Here is a 20,394-nt window from a genome sequence, read left to right on the forward strand (position 1 = left end):
AATGGCTTCACAGGTATTCAGGATGGTTAAGAAAGCTTCTAGTACACTTCCCTTCATTGCTCAGACCATTGAGTATAGGATTTGAGAGGTCCTGTTAAGGTTGTGCAGGACATTGATGAGGCCACTTTTAGAGTTCTGTACACAGTTCTGGTCGCTGTGCTAGAGGGAAGGACATTATTAAATTGGAGAGCATTCAGAAAAGAATTATATGGATGATGCTGGGAATGGAGGATTTGAATTATAAGAAGACTGGGACCTTTCTTCACTGCTGTGTAAGAGGTTAAGGAGTGACCTTATAGAGGGGCATAGAATAGCAAAGGTCATTTCTCCAGGGTAGCGGAGTTCAACATTAGGGGGCATATTTTTAAAATGAGAGGAGAAAGGGTTAAAAGGAACCTGAGGGGCAACTTTTTCACACAGAGGGGTGGCGATGCCCTAGTTGTATTATGACTGGAATATCAATCCAAAGACCCTAGTAATATTCTGGGGACTTGGGTTCAAGTCCCACTATGGAAGATGGTGGAATTTGAATACATTAAAAATCTGGAATTAGGAGTCCAGCAATGACCATGAATCCATTGTCAATTGTAAGAAAAACCTCTCTGGTTCGTTAGGGAAGGAAACTATCATCCTTACCTGGTCTGGCCTACATGTAATTCCAGACCCTCAGCAATGTGGTTGACTCTTAACTGCCATCTGGGCAATTAGGGATGGGCAATAAACGCTGCCTGGCCAGTGGCACCCTCATCCCATGAATGAAGAAAGAAAAAAATATCTTTCTCTCACAAGGGGTCATGGGTCTTTGGGTCCTCAAAGTGGAGTCACAGGTAGACAGGATAGTGAAGAAGGTATGCTTTCCTTTATTGGTCAGAGCATTGTATATAGCAGTTGGGAGGTCATGTTGCAGCTGTACAGGACATTGGTTCAGGCACTTTTGGAATATTGTGTGCAATTCTTCTCCCTGCTGTTGGAAGGATGTTGTGAAACTTGAAAAGGTTCAGAAAAGATCTACAAGGATGTTGCCAGGGTTGGAGGATTTAAGCTACAGGGAGAGGCTGAACAGGCTGGGGCTGTTTTCCCTGGAGTGTCAGATGCTGAGGGGGGACTTTATAGAGGTTTGTAAAATCATGAGGGGCATGGATAGAATAAATAGACAAAGTCTTTTCCCCCAGGGTGGAGAAGTTCAAAACTAGAGGGCAAAGTTATAGGGTGAAGGGGGAAAGATATAAAAGGGACCCAATAGGCAATATTTTCACACAGTGGCACGTGTGTGGAATGAACTGCCCGGGAACGTGGTGGAGGCTGGTACAATTGCAACATTTAAAAGACATCTGGATGGGTATATGAATAGGAAGGGTTTAGATGGGAGTAGGTTAGGTTAGGGTACCTGGTCGGCATAGATGAGTTGGACCGAGGGTCTGTTTCCGTGCTGTACATCTCTATGACTCTATGCCTTTAAATAGTGGTCTTTGAATATTTCTAGGGCTAAGATGGTTCCATTCTTAATAAGCAAAGGGAGACTGAGATGTTATTGAGTCAATGGGAGTAGGGAGTTGAGGTTGCATCAGACCAGCCATGATTTTATTGATGTTGGAGCAGGTATCAGGGACTTCCCAGAGTTATGGTCAACTTGCATTGTGTAATCGACAGCAAAGTCCACTTCAAAAACTAAACAAGAAAGCACAACTGTTATGATCTTGCTCAGATTTTGTCAACTCAACACCAAACAGCCGATTTTATGGATCTTTCTCTCTGGTGTTTTTGGCTCATGGTACGAGCTCATTGGGCATCTGACTGGGTGCCAAGCTGACAGCTCTGGTGATGTGGATCAGGTAGGGTCACCAATGAAGGGAATAGGCTGAGGGTTTGAGAGGCAATATGGAGTGAGTAACCAGCCTGTTACCCGTCTGTGCAGGGCATCCAGGCCTGTTGGGACTAAATGTTGGTGATCGGGGTGTCAGGGGTATATCATTTGATCACTCAAGGGTCTCAATTGGCCCACAAAATGGTTGGTCAGCCAGCTTCACCCTCTCCAACCCCCTCGCTGCCCTCCCCCCACCCCCCACCCCCCACCAGCCTCCCACCCCACCACTGGTTTAATTGGAGTGGTTCCAGTGAGAAGGCAAACCCTTAACAAGCTTCAACTCCATCCAAATCCACTGACAGTGCAACATTAAACCCAGGGTCCGACATTAGCAAATAGCACTATTCCGGCTCAGACGTTTCTTTGGAATCCTCTGCTGGATACCTTGGTGACTGCCTTCTCTAGTTTTGTTCTTCTGCATTAGGGGAACCCTTCTCTCTGTATCCCCTGCATTTAAACCTTTCATCATCTTACCTCAGCCTTTCCAGGACAAACAAGACCCAACCCATCAGCACTCACCCAATAGATCCTGTTAATTGAAACCAAAGGGAAAATGCTGGAAAATCTCAGCAGGCCTAGCAGCATCTGTAAGGAGAGAAAAGAGCTTACGTTTCGAACCTAACTGACCCTTTGTCAAAGCATCCGCAGTAATTTGTTTTCAGATCCTGTTAATTATCTTGCTCAGAGATATTCTGACACACCGCTGGAGAAAGTGGGACTTGAACCTAGGCTTCCTGCTCCAGAGGTAAGGACATTGTCACTGTGCCACAAGAGCCCCAAAACCTGACAGGAATAACATTATCCCCATATCCTTTCAGAATTTGAACTCCAGAACAGTACAAAGTCCTTCAAATGCTGACTAACCAATACCTGATAAACGTTCAGCAAAGCCTTCCCCTCTGGTCTTTCCCTCCGTGACTACCTGGTCAGGTCCATGCCCCCCTACAACCCACCCTCCCCTCCTGGCACCTTCCCCTTCCAATTGCAAAACCTGCGCCCACACCTCCTGCCTCACCTCCAACCAAGGCCCCAAAGGAGCCTTCTACATCCATCAAAATTTCACCTGCACTCCCACACGTCATTTATTGTATCCGTTGCTACCGATGTGGTCTCCTCTACATTGGGGAGACAGGACGCCTACTCGCAGAGCGCTTTAGAGAACATCTCCGAGACACCCGCACCAATCAACCCCACCACCCCATGGCCGAACACTTCAACTCCCCCTCCCACTCTGCCAAGAACATGCAGGTCCTGGGCCTCCTTCACCGCCATTCCCTCACCGCCCGATGCCTAGAGGAAGAACACCTCATTTTCCACCTTGGGACCCTTCAACCCCAGGGCATCAATGTGGACTTCACCAGTTTCCTCCCCTCCCCTCCCCCACCTTACCCCAGTTCCAACCTTCCAGCTCAGCACTGTCTTCATGACATGTCTAACCTGCCAATCTCCCATCCCACGTATCTGCTCCACCCTCCTCTCTGAACTACCATCCTCACCCCCACCTGGTGCACGCTCAGCTATCTTCTCCCCAGCCCCACCCCCCCATCCCATTTATCACTCCACCCTGGAGGCTCCCAGGCTCATTTCTGATGAAGGGCTTTTGCCCGAAACGTTGATTCTCCTGCGCCTCGGATGCTGCCTGACCTGCTGTGCTTTTCCAGCACCACTCTAATCTTGACTCTGATCTCCAGCATCTGCAGTCCTCACTTTCGCATAGCCTTCCTGTTTCAATCCATCTCTGTGGGGGAGAAAAAGGCCCAGTGCTTAGTTTGTTTACACGTGACCATATTGCCTCGCATCGCCAGTTCTCGTGATGGCCTTTGCAGTTCCTTGGTTTCTCTTCTCGAATTTTACTTCATGCATAACGTGCAAACTCTCTATCTTTCTTACCAAAATGTAACAGCTCACTTATCTGCATTGAAACTCATTTGCTAGCTTTATGCTGGTTCTGCAAGATTATCAGGTCTTTTCTGTAATTTGTTGCAGTCTTTCTCAGTATCGACACTGCTGCTCAGCTTGATGTCATCTGCAAATTTAGAAATTGAGGGACTTAAGCTCCAACTGGGTTTTTGTCTTTAACCAGACTCACTGTCCTATTGTAAGAGGGAGATGGAATGGGCCCTGATGGAGTGAATAAAATGGACCTGATTTACATTTCCTCTGACTGTCCTTTTATATCTAGCAAGTGGTGGAAGCCAGGAATTGTTGGAAAAACAGATGGACATCAGAGTAAGTAACAGGAGTTGGCCACTCAGCTCCTTACACCACCATCTTGAACCGATATAGTCTACAAGATGCAGGATTATGTACAGTGCTGTGAAGAAGGGGGTTTGAGGACTTTGACACTGTGACAATGAAGGAAAAATGACATAGTTCCAAGACAGGATGGTGTATTGCTTGGAGGCAACTTACAAGCACATGTCATTTCGAAAGAAAGGTCATGCTGGACTCAAAACATTAACTCTGCTTCTCTCTCTCTCTCCACAGATGCTACCAGACCTGCTGAGTGTCTCCAGCAGTCTCTGTGTTTGTTGCAATTGGTGGTGTACCCAGGGGATCAGAAGCTTAACCCCATTATACCAGAGGAAGTGCTCACAGCTCATCTCCTAAAGTGAATACTGGACACTTGGTTGGTGGGACAGAAAATCAATTAATACATTGAAACAGACTCCTTAATGGGTCTGTCACATGACAAAACCCCTCTGGTCTTTGAAACAACAACTTTAATTTTAAATTTCTGAACCTTGCCCTCAGGATCTAGTCTATTGTCTGCTGAGAATGTAAAGCTGGCAAAATTCTCCTAATAACATCTGGAATTGCAAACAATTAGTGACCATAAATCTATCATTGATTGCTGTATTTGCATTTTTTTTTTTAAATGTTGTTTTTGGGGAAGGGGTATATCTGCTGTCCTTCCTTGGCCTGGCTGCTATGTGACTCCAGACCCACAGCAAGTTGGTTGACTCTTAACTGCCTTCTGAAATGGCCAAGTAAGCAATTTAATTCAGGGGCAATTAGGGGTGTGCCAATAAATACCCAAATCCAATGAACGAATAAGATTTGTACCCAGTGCAGCCAGATCTTAGCCCACAACATAAAATATTCCTTCTTTCTTGTCTCCTGCCTTCTATGCTGCTCCTAACCATCAGTCGACAAACCGGAGTTCCATTTTTAAAATATACAAGTCCAGCTCAGATCAGTATCACTCATTTTCAGGTTCTACTGGTTTTTCTATTGGAGTTTATCGTTGTTTTGCTTCTCTCTATGTAGATTCTTGCATGTTCTACTGTGTACAGCTTCTGGTTAGAACAAGATCGCAAGTGTAGAATTAGGGAGGTACAATGATTGATAAGTCAACCACTACTGCTTATAATGTACCAGACAAACGCATTCCAGCCTGCCATATCTCAAAGGCATGAACAGAATTGGTATCTGAGATAAGCTTTATATGCTCTAGATTTTAAAACAACCTTCAGAAACAAGGGAAGGTCCCAGTTCTATTTCCTTGTTCACAAGATTCATTTAAACTCACTCTTGACAGATAATGACACAATCTGTGCTTTCACGGATGCCGCCAGATCTGCCGAGTTTCTCCAGCAATGTCTGTTTTTGTCTTAAATGATTGTTACAGTGAGAAAGGTTTTGGGATTTTTCCATTCCCTTTCGCAAAAAGAAACTGCCAGGTTGTGGTGTTGTCATAGTGTCATAGAGTCATAGAGATGTACAGCATGGAAACAGACCCTTCGGTCCAACCTGTCCATGCCGGCCAGATATCCCAACCCAATCTAGTCCCACTTGCCAGCACCCAGCCCATATCCCACCAAACCCTTCCTATTCATATACCCATCCAAATGCCTCTTAAATGTCGCAATTGTACCCGCCTCCACCACACCTCCAATTTTGGTGTCATCTGCAAACTTACTAAGTGTACCTCTTATGCTCGCATCCAAATCATTTATGTAAATGACAAAAAGTAGAGGGCCCAGCACTGATCCTTGTGGCACTCCACTGGTCACAGGCCTCCAGTCTGAAAAACAACCCTCCACCACCACCCTCCCTCTTCTACCTTTCAGCCAGTTCTGTATCCAAATGGCTAGTTCTCCCTGTATTCCATGAGATCTAACCTTGCTAATCAGTCTCCCATGGGGAACCTTGTCGAGTGCCTTACTGAAGTCCATATAGATCACATCTACTGCTCTGCCTCATCAAACTTCTTTGTTACTTCAAAAAACTCAATCAAGTTTGTGAGACATGATTTCCCACGCACAAAGCCATGTTGACTATCCCGAATCAGTCCTTGCCTTTCCAAATACATGTATGTCCTGCATTTGAATCCATTTTGACGTGGGGATGTGATAAAAGCTGTAGTTTAAACAAAGCATCAACATAGAGAAGTTGTGGGGAAGAGTCACGTTGGACTTCACTCCTCAGACCTGCTGAGTATCTCCAGCTCTTTCTGTTCTGATGTCAGATTTCTAGCATCTGCAGTATTTTCAATTGACATCAGCTGACCCACCCTGGCTAGCCACATGGATCCATTTTGTCACCTCAGTCTCCTCAACACCAGAGTGGAAGAAAATCATTCTCAATCTCGAGGGACTGCCGAAGAGAAGACACTAACTTGTACCTCTTACTGAAAGAGTGAACGCCTGCTTAGAATCATGGAGTCATAGAGATGGACAGCACAGAAACTGACCCTTCAATCCAACTTGTCCATGCCGATCAGGTATCCTGAATTAATCTAGTCCCATTTGGCCCATATCCCTCTAACCCCTTCCTATTCATATGCCCATCCAGATGCCTTTTAAATGTTGCAGTTGTACCAGCCTCCACCACTTCCTCTGGCAGCTCATTCCATACACTCACCACCCTCTGCATGAAAAAGTTGCCCCTTAGGTCTCTTTTATATCTTTCCCCTCTCACCTTAAATCTATACCCCTCTAGTTCTGGACACCCCTACCCTGGGGAAAAAGACCCTATCCATGGCCCTCATGATTTTATGAACGTCTATAAGGTCACCCCTCAGCCTCTTATGCTCCAGAGAAAACAGCCCCAACCTGTTCAGCCTCTCCCCATAGCTCACACCCTCCAACCCTGGCAACATTCTTGTAAATCTTTTCTGAACACTTTCAAGTTTCACAACATCTTTCCTATAGCAGGGAGACTAGAATTGCACACAGTATTCCAAAAGTGGCCAAACCAATGTCCCGTACAACTGCAACATGACCTCCCAACTCCTGTACTCAATGCACTGACCAATAAAGGAAAGCAAACCAAACACCTTCTTCACTATCCTTTCTACCTGTGACTCCACTTTCAAGGAGCTATGAACCTTAAGTCCAAGGTCTCTCCCCAGGACCTTACCATTAAGTGTATAAGTCCTGCTCGGATTTGCCTTTCCAAAATGCAACACTTTGTATTTATCTAAATTTAACACTATCTGCCATTCCTTCACCCATTGGCCCATCTGATCAAGATCCCACTGTACTCTGAGGTAACCTTCTTCACTGTCCACTACACCTCCAATTTTGGTGTCATCTAAAAATAGCTCCTATGTCATCTTCCAAATCATTTAGATAAACGATGAAAAGCAGTGGACCCAGCACTGATCCTTGTGGCACTCCACTGGTCACAGACCTCCAGTGTAAAAGGCAATCCTTCCCCAACACCCTCTGTCTGCTCCCTTGTAGTAAACAATGCCCTCATAGAACTACACAGTATAGGCGAGGCCCTTCAGCCCATCAACCAAAACCTACTGTAAACCTACACCAATCTTACTTTCCTGCACTAGACCCACAGTCTTGAATGTTATTACATTTCAAATGCTCATCCCATAAAGGTTGTGAGGTTTCCCACCTCACTACTCTCCCAGGCAGCGCATTCCAGACTCCCACCTCCTGCTGGGTGAAAAGGCTTTTCCTGAAACTCCCCATAAACCTCCTGCCTTTCACCTTAAAATCACAGGATCATAGAAACTCTATAATACCGAAAGAGGCCATTCAGCCCATCAAATCTCCACTGGCCCTTTGAAGACCATCAAACCAAGACCCACCCTGTTCCCGTAACCTCACATTTCCCATGACTAATCCACCTAGCCTGCACATCCTGGACACTATGGGCAATTTAGCGTGGCTAACCCATCTGACCTAACATCTTTGGACACCTTAAATTATGCCCCCTTTTGTTATTGACCCTTCCACTCAGGGCAGCAGCTTTCTATTCACTCTGTCCTTGCCCCTCGAGATCTTAGACACCTCTATCAGGTTCCCCCTCAGCCCCATCTGCTCCTATCCAGTCTCTCCTCATCACTGAACCACTCTATTCCAGGCAGCATCCTGGTGAATCTCCTCTGCACCTTCTCCAGTCCAATTGCATTGCTGTTTTGTGGGATCTTGCTGTGTCTCCGCAAAGAAGGCTTCAAAGAGTTGTTAAGGGAGTTGGGGTGATTCCTGAGGTTACTTGTACAAATGTGAGTGCCTTCTCTCTCTCTGTAGAGAGAGCCAACATTATTTTCTTTCCTTTAAAAAGAATCGCCTCAGTCATTTTTAACTAAGCTGTGATGTAAACCCTTTGTTTCGGATGCTGGCATGGCCATCCGAACACCCACCGTCTCTGTAAAGCTTGGTCTGACTGGTAATGTTGGCACAAACTCTCCTTGTTAATCCGCTGTTGTTGTGGTGTTCCTGTACTGTGTACAGGCCTGTTTCTGTTAGGGTCTGGGAGGGGTAGTCCAGCAAAACCTCATAACAAAATCACTCAATAGAGAGGTGTAGTTCTCTGCACAGAGAGAGAGAGAGAGACGTAGAATAGAGATAGAGAAGGTGTGGGTTGAAAGAGAAGGTGGGTGGATTGAGAGAGTGTAAGTTGAGGGTGTAGAGAGAGAAAGGTGAGGGATTAGAGAGAGAATGAAGGTGGGGACAAAGAGAGAGAGATGACAATTAGAGAGAGGGGAGTAGGATTAGAGGGAGAGAGTGAAGGCAGGGGATAGTGTGAAGGTGGGGGATAGAGAGAGAGTGAAGGTGGGGGATAGAGGGAGAGAAAGAGGTGGGAAATTAGAGAGGTAAAAATGGGGGATAGATAGAGAGTGATGGGGATAGAGGAAGAGGTGGGGGTCAGAGAGGTAGGTGGAGGATTAGAGAGAGAGAGTGAAGGTGGGGATAAAGAAAGATAGTGATGGTGGAGGTCGAAAGATGTTGATAGAGTGAAGAAGAGGGATAAAGAGAAAGAGGTGTGGGTAACAAAGAGAGAGAGAGAGAGGTGGGGGATGGAGAGAGGGAGAGAGACAGAAGGTAGGGGTTAAAGAGAGAGAGAGAAGGTGGGAGTAAGAGAGAAATACTGTATACCACTCGCCTGGGTAAGGCAGACCCAGCGATGAAGCTAAAATGTCTCTAAGCATCATCCCAAGCTGGTCAATGAAACGTTCAAGAGTTCTTACAAGCTAGGTAAACAAACGCAGTGCATGTTTGTTGGAAATATTCAGTACAGGCGAGTGAAACATACATTTGCTCAGAAAACAATGTCGAGGCGTTTAACTGCATATTTGACTCTGACTGTTCCTGTTCCCATATGTTGGTTCAACACCACCCACAGACTCCTGGAAAAGGCTCTTACTGTTCTATAAAATGGACTGACAATTCAGAATGTAAAAGCTCACTTACTGTCCGCCCAGTATCCTTTCACAAGAGTCCGAATGTTACATCCGAGTTCAGTTTGCGATGCTCTGTACTCGTCTGCAACTTTCCCCCCCAAAATAAATAACTGTTATATAATCCAATCTGAAAGAACTAACAGCGGCCAGCAACACTTGGAGCTGTTACATTGCACAGAGAGGAAAGAGAGAGAGAGAGAGAGATCGCTTCTGACTCCCTCTTCACCCCCGTCTGCAATTGCCCCAAATCCGCGCACAGTGTCAGAGGGGACAGGGAACGGGAACTGGGCTCGATCTATCCTCAGTATGTTGTGAGTTAGAAGGAAGTGTAGAGTTAGAGAGGTGAGGAGGAGAGAGAGAGAGGAGGAGGAGAGAAGAGTTAAAGGGTGGAGAGTAGAGAGAGAGAGTGGGAGGAGAAAGGGAGGTAGGAGGAATAGATAAAGAGGCGGAGAGAGAAGGAAGGGGGGGGGGGGGGGGGGGGGGGGAGTGATGGATAGAGAGAAGGGGGGCAAGAGAGGAGAGAATGAGACGGAGGAAAGGACAGGGTGAGGGAAGGGAAGGAGAGAGAGGGGAGGAGAGAAAGACTGAGGGGGATGGGGAAGAAAGGAGAGCAGAAAGGAAGGGAGGGAGGAGTTGGAGAAAGGGGAGAAGAGATGAGAGAATGAGGGGAGTATACAGAGAGGGGCGGATTGAGGGGGAGTGTAGAGGGAGTGAGAGAATGAGGGGGAGTGTAGGAGAGAGAGGGGGAGTGTAGCAGAGAGAGGGGGGAGTGTAGGGGAGAGGGGGAGAGGGGGGGAGTGTAGGGGAGAGGGGGAGAGGGGGGAGTGTAGGGGAGAGGGGGAGAGGGGGGAGTGTAGGGGAGAGGGGGAGAGGGGGGAGTGTAGGGGAGAGGGGGAGAGTGTAGGGGAGAGGGGAGAGTGTAGGGAGAGAGGGATGAGTGTAGGGGAGAGGAGGGAGTGTAAAGGAGAGAGGGCTGAGTGTAGGAGAGGGGTGAATGTAGGGGAGAGGGGGTGAATGTAGGGGAGAGAGAGGGGGAAGTGTAGGAGAGAGAAGGGGGAGTGTAGGAGAGAGAAGGGAGTGTAGGAGAGAGGGGGAGTGTAGGAGAGAGAGAGAGAGGGAGTGTAGAGGAGAGGGAGCCAGTGTAGGAGAGAGGGGAGTGTAGGAGAGAGAGGGGAGTGTGAGAGAGAGGGGGGAGTGTAGGAGAGAGAGGGGGGAGTGTAGGAGAGAGAGGGGGGAGTGTAGGGGAAAGGGGGGAGTGTAGGAGGGAGTGTAAAGGAGAGAGGTGAGTGTAGGAGAGAGGGGGTGAGTGTAGGAGAGAGAGAAGGGAGTGAAGGAGGGGGGGGCAGTGTAGGAGGGGGAGTGTAGGAGGGGGGCAGTGTAGGAGGGGCAGTGTAGGAGGGGGGGCAGTGTAGGAGGGGCAGTGTAGGAGAGAGGGGGGCACTGTAGGAGGGGAATGTAGGAAGGGGAATGTAGGAGAGAGGGAGTATAGGAGAGAGGGGGGAATGTAGGAGAGAGAGAGGGCAGTGTAGGAGAGGAAGGAGTGTAGGAGAGAGAGAGGGGAGTGTAGGAGAGAGAGAGGGGAATGTAGGAGAGAGGGGGTGAGTGTAGGAGAGAGAGGGGGGAGTGTAGGAGGGGGGGCAGTGTAGGAAGGGCAGTGTAGGAGGGGGAGTGTAGGAGAGGGAGTGTAGGAGAGAGGGGGGCACTGTAGGAGGGGGAATGTAGGAAGGGGAATGTAGGAGAGGGGAGGGGGGAGTGTAGGGGAAAGGGGGGAGTGTAGGAGGGAGAGGAGGGAGTGTAGGAGAGAGAGGGGGGAGTGTAGGAGAGAGAGGGGGGGAGTGTAGGAGAGAGAGGGAGTGTAGGAGAGAGGGGGGGGAATGTAGGTGAAAGGGGGGAGTGTAGGAGGGAGAGGAGGGGCGTGTAAAGGAGAGAGAGGTGAGTGTAGGAGAGAGAGAAGGGAGTGTAGGAGGGGGGGCAGTGTAGGAGGGGCAGTGTAGGAGAGAGGGGGGCACTGTAGGAGGGGGAATGTAGGAGAGAGAGGGAGTGTAGGAGAGAGAGGGGGGAGTGTAGGAGAGAGAGGGGGGAGTGTAGGAGAGAGAGAGGGGGAATGTAGGAGAGAGAGGGGGAGTGTAGGAGAGAGAGGGGGAGAGTGTAGGAGAGAGAGAGGGGAATGTAGGAGAGAGAGGGGGAGTGTAGGAGAGAGAGGGGGGGTGTAGGAGAAAGTGGGGGAGAGTGTAGGAGAGAGAGTGGGGAGTGTAGGAGAGAGAGTGGGGAGTGTAGGAGAGAGAGTGGGGAGTGTAGGAGAGAGAGGGGGCAGTGTAGGAGAGGGGGGAGTGTAGGAGAGAGAGAGGGGAATGTAGGAGAGAGAGAGGAATGTAGGGGAGAGAGAAGAGGGGAGTGTAGGGGGGAGAGAGAGGGGAGTGTAGGGGGGAGAGAGAGAGGGGGCAGTATAGGAGAGAGGGGGGGAGTGTAGGAGAGAGAGGGGGGAATGTAGGAGAGGGGGGAATGTAGGAGAGAGGGGGGGAATGTAGGAGAGAGGGGGGTGTGTAGGAGGTGGGAGTGTAGGAGAGGGGGAGTGTAGGAGAGAGAGGGGGCAGTGTAGGAGAGAGGGGGGAGTGTAGGGGGGAAGTGTAGGGGGGAGAGAGCACGGGGAATGTAGGAGAGAGAGAGGGGGGAGTGTAGGAGAGAAAGAGGGAGTGTTGGGGAGAGAGGGGGCAGTGTAGGAGCGAGAGGGGGAGTTTCGGGGGTGAGTGTAGGAGAGAGAGGAGTGTCGGCAACAGTCAGAGAGTCATAGAGATATACAGCACAGAAACAGATCCTTTGGTCCAACCCACCCATGCCGACCAGATATCCCAACCCAATCTAGTCCCACCTGCCAGCACCCGGCCCATATCCCTCCAAACCCTTCCTATTCATATACCCATCCAAATGCCTCTTAAATGTTGTAATTGTACCAACTTCCACCACTTCCATTAACATACCACCCTCTGTGTGAAAACATTGTCCCTTAAGTCCCTTTTATATCTTTCTCCTCTCACCCTAAACCTATGCCCTCTAGTTCTGGACTCCCCCATCCCAGGGAAAAGACTTTGTCTATTTATCCTACCCATGCCCCTCATAATTTTGTAAACCTCTATAAAGTCACCCCTCAGCCTCTGACGCTCCAGGGAGAACAGCCCCAGCCTGTTCAGCCTGTCCTTATTGCTCAACTCCAGAGAGAGAGTGAGGGGGAGTAAAGGAGAGAGCAGGAGAGGAAAGAGTGTGAGCGGAATAAAGCAGGGAGCAGGCAAGGAAGACAGTGAGAGGAAGGGGAAAGAGAGAGGGCAGGTGGGGATAGAGAGTGAGAGAGGAGAGAGAGGCTGAGGAAGAGGAGGAGAGTGGAAGAAGTGCGAGAAGGGAGGAAAGGGAAAGGGGTGAGGCAAGAGGAATACAGGAGGAGAGACGAGAAAACCAGAGGAGAGAGGGAGGGGTGGAGGGAGAGGAAAGAGAAAAGTGAAAAGAGGCAAGAGGTAAAGTGAGGGGAAAAGGAGGGGAGAGTGAAGGACAGAAGGGGAAGAGGTTGAGAGGAAGCGGATTTGAGGAAGAGAGTGCAAGGGGAGAGAAAGGGAGTGGGAGGGGGAGAGAGGGAGGGAAGGAAGGAAGGACAGAGAGGAGAGGCAAAGAGAGGGGAAGAAAGAGAGAAGGGCCGTGAAAGCGAAAGAAGAAAAAAAGTGCGGAAGGATAGCAATTGAGGGAGTACTCACTCAATGAGTTGAGTCTGGTGCCGTAATCAAATGGTTGATATAACAGAATGCTCAACCTGCCAGATTTCACTTGTCACAGGAACCGTCAGTAAATAGCTCTGACGCTAATCCCATTCCAGTATCAACCGAGTGCTGAGGAAAGGTCATGGACCTGAAATATTAACCCCTTCTTGCTCTCCCTCCACTGAGGCCGCCTGACCCACTGAGCACAATCCAGCACTTTCTAGGGCACGCAGCCTTCATGAGGACATTGCCTCTGTTGTGCTGCCAATTGTGTCCTCTGTTTCCATAAAAAACTAACCGCCAACCAGCAAAAAAAACAATGGAATAGAACACCGAGGTTCAAATCCGAGTCTAGCAGCCTGTGAAGTTAAGGATAATGCTGGCTGGTTTGCTGGAATGCACTGTTTAACTGCTCATCCATTAACAAAACCTCCCTGTTAACCTTCCCTTTGACAAAGAGATACGTCAATTCATCGACAGCAAAAGGGTTAATTCCCACCAGCTATGCTTAACTAAATCAAAACCCAAGGCAGGTAAAGGTGTTGCCTCTTCTCAACAGAATCCTTACAGTGTGGAAACAGGACCATTCTGGCCCAACAATGTCCACACCGACCCTCTGAAGTGTAACCAATCAAGACCCCTTCCCTACTATTACTCTACCTCCTACTGGTAATGCACCTAACCTAAACATCACTGAACAGCTATGTCAATTTAGCATGACCAGATCACATAATCTGTGCATCTTTGGATAGTGGGAGGAAACCAGGAGCACCAGCAGAGAACCCACACAGACACCAAGGCAGGAAGTGGCAAACTCCAGGTCCCTGCACAGTGCTTGAGGCTGGCAGTTGCTAACCACGAGTCCACCTGTTGCTACCACTAGCTCTTGTTAAATTCCATCAGTTGTGTGGCTCAGTGGTTAGCACTGCTGCCTCACAGTGCCAGGGACCTGGGTTTGATTCCTGCCTTGGTGTCTGTGTGGGTCTCTGCTGGTGCTCTGGTTTCCTCCCACTATCCAAAGATGCACAGATTATGTGATCTGGTCATGCTAAATTGCCCATAGTGTTCAGTGATGTATAGGTTAGGTGCATTAGTCAGGGGTAAATATAGGGAAGGGGTCTTGATTGGTTACACTTCAGAGGGTTGGTGTGGACATGTTGGGCTGAATGGTCTGTTTCCTCACTGTAGGGATGACTATGATTATCCTTGCCTAGAGGTGAGGACTCTGCCACAAGAAACTCAGTGTTGCGATTTTTAAAATATGTAACACTGTGCTCTGTAACCAATTGATCGTCAGGAATGTGGGTTACATAAGAGCAGGAGTAAGCCGTCTGGCCTTTGAGCCTGCTCCTTCATTTAATAAGGTCACGGCTGATCTTTCCATGAACTCAGCTCCACTTACCTACCCTCTCACCAGACCCCTTCATTCCTTTACTCCTCAAAATCTACCTATCATCACCATAAAATATACCAATCGGGAACCTCAACTGCTTCAATGGGCAGGAATTCCATGGATTCACAACCCTCCTCAACTCAGTCCTGAATCTGCTTCCCCTTATTTTGAGGTTCTGCCCCCTAGTTCTAGTTTCGCCCCCCCAGTGGAAACAATGGGTGGTGCGGTGGCTCAGTGGTTAGCACTGCTACCTCACAGCACCAGGGTCCAAGGTTCAATTACAGCCTCGGGCGACTGTCTGTGTGGAGTTTGCACATTCTCCCCGTGTCTGCTTGGTTTCCTCCGGTTGCTCCAGTTCCTCCCACAGTCCAAAGGTGTGCAGGTCAGGTGAGTTAGCCATGCTAAATTGTAGGTGCATTAGTCAGAGGGAAATGGGTCTGGGTGGGTTACTCTTCGGGAGGGTCGGTGTGAATATGTTGGGGCCGAAGGGCCTGTTTCCACACTGTAGGGAGTCTAATCTAATCAACCTCCCTGCTTCTATCTTATCTATTCCCTTCATATGTTTCCATAAGAAGACTCCCACTCATTCTTCTAATTTGTGGATGAGTATAGTTCCGTCTACTCAATCACTCCTCATAAAGCAACTGCTCGACTCCAAAATCAACATGGTGAATCTCCTCTGCACCCCACCCCCCCCCCTCCAGGGCCAGTACATCCTTTCTCAAGTAAGGAGACCAAAACTGCACACAGTACTCCAGGTGTGGCCTCACCAACACCCTATACAGCGTAGCCTCTCCTCATTTAAATTCCATGCTTCTAGCAATGAAGGGCAATATTTTATCTAGTAAAGCTAATATTTATTATCCCTGTGCTCCTCACTTGCCCACTCCAATGTGGGTTGACCTCTTCAACCCACCTGCTGCCAGCCTTCCCCCTCGGTGCCCCATATGGAGCAAACTCCCTGAGCAAGATCCACCTGCAAATCATCCTTTGGGATCAAGGAGTGGGCAACATCTGAAGGTGACAAACCCTTATCGGTTGAATATCAAGTTTGAATCTCCAGGGTTATAGAGTCATAGAGCCCGGAAACAGACTCTTCGGCCCAACTTGCCTATATGTCCAGGTTTTCACAGTTAAACTAGTCGTATTAGTCCATATCCCTCCATACCTCTCCATCCATGTAACTGTTCAAATGTTTCCTTAAATTATGAAATAGTACTCGCTTCCACCAGTACCTCTGGCATCCTGATTCCAGACACCCTTTGTGTGAAAGAATTGCCCCTCTGGACCTTATTATATCTCTCCCCTCTCACCTTCAACCTATGCCCTCCAGTTTTAGACTCCCTCACAATAGGGAGAACTGTTGGCTATCTCCCTTATTAATGATTTTGGAGATGCCGGTGTTGGACTGGGGTGTAAAAAGTTACAAATCACACAACACCAGGTTATAGTCCAACAGGTTTAATTGGACAATCACCTGATGAAGGAGCGTCGCTCCGAAAGCTAGTGTGCTTCCAGTTAAACCTGTTGGACTATAACCTGGCGTTGTGTGATTTTTAACTTTGTACCTTATTAATGCCACTCATGATTTTATAAACCTCTATAAGGTCAGCCCTCAGTCTCCTGCACTCCAAGTAGAAAAGCCCTATGCTATCCAGCCTCTCCTTATAACTCAAGCCGTCCAGTCCAGGTAGCATCCTAGTAAATCTTTTCTGCATTCTTTCTAGTTGAATAATATCCTTTCTAATGCGACCAGAATTGCACGCAGTAGTGAGAGAGGTCCTTGACTCTACAGGATAAGGATTAGCAAGGGTCTTCACCCAACCACCCTCCATCAGTAGGCCCTCAATACAAGCCTCTTAAGCACGTGTGGAGAGACCAGACAATGCTGCACATTCCTAGGGTGGACCACACTCCTCAGACTGAGGGATGGACTGATCACCTTAAACTCAGCAAATGGGGCAATCGCCTGGCTCCAGGAGTTTGCAATTTGCTAAGTGAGTAAATTCGTCCAACTGGAGCTACCATGTGGCTACTTTCAAAGAGTACATTGGTGCAGGAGATAATAACATATACCAGGATGTTGCCGGGTTTGGAGGATTTGAGGATTGGAGGGAGAGACTGGATAGGCTGGGGCTGTTTTCCATGGAGAGATAGAGGCTGAGGGGTGACCTTATAGAGGTTTATAAAATCATGAGGAGCTTGGATAATGGAAACAGACAAGGTCTTTTCCATGGTGTAGGGGAATCAAAAACTACAGGTTTAAGGTGAAGGGGAAAAGTTTAAATGGGACCTAAGGGGCAATTTTTTCACGCAGAGGGTGGTACATGTATGGAATGAGCTGCTAGAGGAAGAGGTGGAGGCTGGTACAATTACAACATTTTAAAGGCACCTGAGTGGGTATACGATTAGGAAGGGTTTAGAGGGATGTGGGCCAAGTGCTGGCAAATGGGATTAATTTAGAATATCTGGTCAGCATGAACAAGCTGGACCAAAGGGTCTGTTTCCATGCTGTACACCTCTGTGACTCTAAACATTCACAGCAGGTTTCCTTCCTTCGAGGACATTAATGAGCCATTTGGGTTTTGGTACAACTTCCTGGTCATTTCCACCAATCTCTACTTTGCAGATTTTCTGACTGAATTTAAATTCTCAAAACCGCACACAGTGGGACTTGAACCCAAATTCCACCAAACTACCAGTTTGTAAAAGCATTAGAAATCTTCTCCTATCAGACAATGAAATCTGAACATAGGAGCAAGAGAAGACTATTCAAACTAGAGAGGCGAAAGTAAGGACTGCAGATGCTGGAGATTAGAGTCGAGAGTGTAGTGCTGGAAAAGCACAGCAGGTCAGGCAGTATCTGAGGAGCAGGAAAATTGATGCTTGGGCAAAAGCCCTTCATCAGGAAGCGCTTTTGCCCGAAACGTTGATTCTCCTGCTCCTCAAATACTACCTGACCTGCTGTGCTTTTCCAGCATCAGACTCTCTATTCAAGCAGAGACCCAGATAACGTTATGGGGGCCTGGGTTCAAACCCTGTCATGGCAGATGGTGGAATGTGAATTCAATAAAAGTCTAGAGTTGGGGGTTTAATGATGACTATGAAACCATTGTTTGTTGTTTGGAAAAAAAAACAATCTGGTTCACTAATGCCCTTTAAGAAAGCGAACTGCTGTCCTTACCTGTCTGACTGGCATGTGACTCCAAATCAGACTCACAGCAACGTAGTTGATTGCCCTCTGAAATGGCCCAGCAAAACCAGTCAGTTCACAAGACAACTAGGGGGATCAATGCTGGGCTTGTCAGTGACACTCACATCACATGGAAAACTAAAGAAACGAAATGACAGACATGAAGTTGCAATAGCCTTGCAGTGAGCTGACAGTGCAGCCAAGTGGACAATCCCAAGGTTCCTGACCCTCTCAGTTTGAATCACATTTTTTTATTCATCAGCCAAGACCATGTGACGGTTACCTGCATTGTTCCTGAAAGCCGAGCACCAATATGTTTGCTTGCTTTCCCCGGTCTCCACTTTGAAAACCTCCTTCTGTTACTCCCCAGGTCATGAGTAAACTCCATCAAGGACTTTAGCAGGCATCGGAGGTGAGCAAGTCACACTGAAAGTTGCAGCATCTTCAAGAGGCTTTTGGACACTGGAACACCACCAGGAGCACTATTTTCAAAATACACCCTCGGCCAACCTCACTTTCTACTGGAAAAGCAAAGCTTCTGTATCTACTCCGCAGGGTCCCAGGGGGATTCTGAACATCTTTATCAAATCTCCTCTCAACCTCCCTGCCTTAAGAAGGGAATAAAGCCTCAGCCTCTCCAGTCTACCCAATCGATGTAATCCCTCAGCCCTGAAATTAATTTACTAAGTCTTTTCTGTCACCTATAAGAGCAGGTTATGCTGGAACTGTATGAGCTATTGGTTAGGCCACAGTTAGAATATTGTATGCAGTTCTGAATCCACATTACAGAAGGGATGGAATAGCACTGGACAGAGTGCAGAGGAAATTTACCAAGATGTTGCCTGTGCTGGAGAGTTCCAGTTATGAAGAGAGATTGGACAGGCTGGTGATGGTTTTCCTTAGAGCAGAGGAGATTGAGAGGGGACATGACTGAAATAAATGCAGATGCTGGAGACTTGAATCAAAACAGAAACAGCTGGAGAAACTCAGCAGGTCTGGCAGCATTCTGTAGAGAGAAAGCAGAGTCAACTTTTCAAATCCGATCCTCTGGTCACCGGACTCGAGACTTTCTCTCTACAGATTTGCTGAGTTTCCCCAGCAGTTTCTGTTATTGTTTCAGACATGATTGAGGTGTGTACAATTCTGAGGGACAGAAGGAACTGTTCCCCATAGTGACCAGAGGTCATAGATTGACATCAAGAGCAGGAGGTTTAACAGGGAGTGTGAGGGACAATGTTTTTCACCCAGAGGTGGTAGGTATCTGGAACCCACTGTCCAAAAGGGTGGGAGAGGTAGACACTGTCATCACATTGAAGAATATTTAGATGTGCACACAAGGTTATGGGCCAAGTGCTGGCAAATGGGATTGGAATAGTTAGGGGGCTGTTTCTGATCAGAGCAGACTTGATGAGCCAAAGGGCCTATTTCTGAGCTGTAGATCTCTGTGACTATGAACTTTCCAATGTGTCTAAGGTCCTGAAGTGGTGAAGCTCATGTCTGACAGAATACTCCACCTGAGGCTAACCCATTGTCTTATAATGTTTATCTTTAATAATTATCATCGTTGGAAGTCAGGTGTCAGGAGTCAGGTTAAGAACGTGTCTGTATAAAAATGCCTTTCAATATGAGGAGCACCCAGAAAGAGATTGAGTGAATTACAGACTGGCAAATGTGAACATCTGTGAGGAGACACCATCTGCTAGATCTGAGATAAGATGGTACTTGTGATCAGAGTCAAATATTGAGTTCTGGACTGGAGGATTTAAGTTAACTATAATCATGCCAGATTTTATGCAACTTATGACATACCAATGTGTATATGTTTGCCAGCATATCTCATTGCTAACAGTGGCAGATGCCAGTCCAATTGTTTTGAGTGTGTAAATTGCCAATATCATTTAGTTTGAAAATGTCGCCACCCCTGTTAAAAGCCCTGGCTCTGTTTGAAGATTGACATCTTGACCTTCCTTTGCAAATGTCCTCACACTCTTGCAGTGGGAAATGACCTCGAATCTTCCCTTGAACAACTTGGGTTTGTTCTTCAGTGAGAAAGTAGCTTCCCTCAGGCAGACCAAACCAAGTCAATGCTGGATAAACTCAACAGGTCTGACAGCATCTGTGAAGAGACAAAGCAGAGTGAACATTTCCAGTCCTGGAATTCTCTCTCCCCCCTCCTCCCCACCCAACCCCCCCCCAACCCTCTTCACGGATGCATTCCCTGTGTTAGTTTCCGATTTCCAGCATCTGCAGTATTTTGCCTGTATTTCCTTAGGAGAAAGTGAGGACTGCAGATGCTGGAGATCAGAGTCGAGAGTGTGGTGCTGGAAAAGCACAGCAGGTCAGGCAGCTTCTGAGGAGCAGGAAAATTGATGTTTCGGGCATAAGCCCTTCATCAGGAACGAGGCTTGTGGGTTGGAGGAGGTGGGGGGAGCTGAGAGATATATGGGAGGGGGTTGGGATTCGGGGGAAGGTGGCGGAGAATGTGATAGATGGATGAAAGTGAGGGAGAAGGTGATAGGTCAGAGAGGAGGGTGGAGCGGGATAGATGGGAAA

General features: G+C 47.8%; 1 protein-coding gene across 4 annotated transcripts in view; it reads right to left on the reverse strand.

The window, feature by feature from the left end:
• Window positions 1-13,355, reverse strand: part of gdpd4a (glycerophosphodiester phosphodiesterase domain containing 4a) — a 90,263-nt gene extending 76,908 nt beyond the window's left edge. Inside the window, exon 1 of one of the 4 annotated variants that reach the window (XM_072576848.1) lies at window positions 13,253-13,355. The gene's annotated coding sequence lies outside the window, so the exon portion shown is untranslated. Of the gene's footprint in view, window positions 1-2,383; window positions 2,402-8,471; window positions 9,078-9,522; window positions 9,970-13,252 lie in introns of those variants that run through there. The other 3 variants (XM_072576847.1, XM_072576852.1, XM_072576854.1) reach the window with 3 other exon arrangements.
• Between the last annotated feature and the right edge of the window lie 7,039 nt (window positions 13,356-20,394).

Source organism: Chiloscyllium punctatum, chromosome 9 (genome assembly GCF_047496795.1).
Source record: "Chiloscyllium punctatum isolate Juve2018m chromosome 9, sChiPun1.3, whole genome shotgun sequence".
Classification (NCBI taxonomy): Eukaryota; Metazoa; Chordata; class Chondrichthyes; order Orectolobiformes; family Hemiscylliidae; genus Chiloscyllium; species Chiloscyllium punctatum.